Source organism: Morus notabilis, unplaced genomic scaffold (assembly GCF_000414095.1).
Source record: "Morus notabilis unplaced genomic scaffold, ASM41409v2 Scaffold651, whole genome shotgun sequence".
Lineage (NCBI taxonomy): Eukaryota > Viridiplantae > Streptophyta > Magnoliopsida > Rosales > Moraceae > Morus > Morus notabilis.
Genome location: NW_010360493.1, coordinates 265,103 through 267,114, shown reverse-complemented (window position 1 = coordinate 267,114; position 2,012 = coordinate 265,103).

The window sequence follows — 2,012 nt, the reverse complement described above, 5'->3', positions numbered from 1 at the left end:
GACTGTTCGTGGTCAAAGAACTCAAGTTATCATCTGAGTCGGCTTCCAGGTATTTTTCCTGATTAAGTTCTTGATATATATAAGTTAATGAGATTAATTTATTTGTGCATAAATTAATATAATCTATAGAGTATCTCAAAAATTTTATGAAAATTTTTGTTATACACGATCTGCCTCTTCCCCGCACCACCGCGCTTCCGCAGCCGGATTCGATTCGGCGACCAACAAATGGATGGTGCTAAAGATGTGATTACTCCTCTCTCCACTTTCGAAGCATTGGTTCCTAATGATGGGTCACTCCTTATTAATGCTACTGAATACAGGCAAGTCATTGGCTCCCTACAATATTTGTCTCTTACTCGTCCGGATATCTCCTTTGCTGTGAACAAACTTGCTCAATTCATGCATTGCCCAACCCAAGCTCATTGGACAGCTACAAAATGACTCATACGCTACTTGAAAAATACTATCTACTTTGGTCTTCATCTGCGTCGTAATCAACCATTATCACTAGATGCCTTTTCTAATGCGGATTGGGCTGGTAATCTTCATGACCGAACATCCACTAGTGCTTACATTGTTTATCTCGGCGGCAATCCTATCTCATGGTCTTCCAAGAAGCAGAAATTCATTGCTCGTTCATCCACTGAGTCTGAGTATCGCGCTGTCGCCTCTACAGCAGCTGAACTCTCTTGGATCACCTCTCTTCTTCAAGAACTCCGCATCACTGTTGCTCTTCCTACTATCTACTGTGATAACATGGGCGCTACGTACCTGTGTGCCAATCCAGTGTTTCACTTGCGTATGAGACATATTGCCATAGATTTTTACTTCGTTCGTGACAAAGTTGCTGCTGGTCAACTATGAGTCTCTCACGTGTCCACCCATGATCAACTTGCTGATCTTCTCACGAAACCACTTCCTAAACAACGCCACTTAATTCTCCGGTCCAAGATTGGTGTTTCCAATGGAAGCACCATCTTGCGGGGGCATGTTAGAGATTATCCAACCTCATCAGATGCACAAGACTCGGCTCCAACTTCCTGATATTCTCCTCAACTAAGATCTCCGCAAATCAAGGCTTTTGTTATACCATATCTGTACTATAGCTATAGTTAGCTTTTATCCCTAAATTATTTCCACTTTCTTAGCATGTAGTTACAACAAATGTATCTTATATTGGTGTATATATATCAAAGCTCATTAATGAATAAAAGTACAACTGTTTACCAAAATATATTTTCTGCAGCCTTGAAATCCTTTATAAAGAGCTATCGGTAGAAATTATTAATAGTACTTGAAGTGCTGCAAACACTGCTTTAAGTATGAGATATCATCCAAGCAAAGGTGAACACACGTAGTCAAAGATAGAGGGATAAAGAAACAAATGAGTAAATGACGGAGGACAGAATAAAACAGTGAATGATCACAAGTCAAACAGAGGCAAATTTATCCGACCAAGGATAAAGGGATAAAGGAACAAAGGAGTAAATAATCAGTGATGAAACACAGCAGTAAATGATCACAAATGAAACATAGGAGAAGAAACATCAAATGGAATAGAGAGAAACAAAAACACAGGCGGTAGATTAATGTAAAACAACAGCATTCTTAATTAAGCAATAAAAAAGCAGATGTGAACAGTACATAACTTCTAATAACAGAACACGTAATAAGGCATAGTCGGTTAACTAAAATTGAGGGAGCAAAATTTGCTAATTAAACAATAAAATCAATACTAATATAATATTTACTATAAAAGAAAGAGAGTGTTAAAAAAGAGAGTGACAGAACTCTAAAAACAATGGCCTCAGAGAAATGAAAAAGCAAAGGAAAAGAAAAAACAAAAACAAAAAAGAGGAAAAAAGCCACAAAAAATTTTCCCCTACGCGTTTTAGATAACGCAAGAAGAAAAAAATCAGCAACTTATTTAATATCTCTGCAAAAAAACAAGTATAAATCATTAAGCTGGCAAGACAAATCAGCAGTATACAGACTACAACTCAGCAATT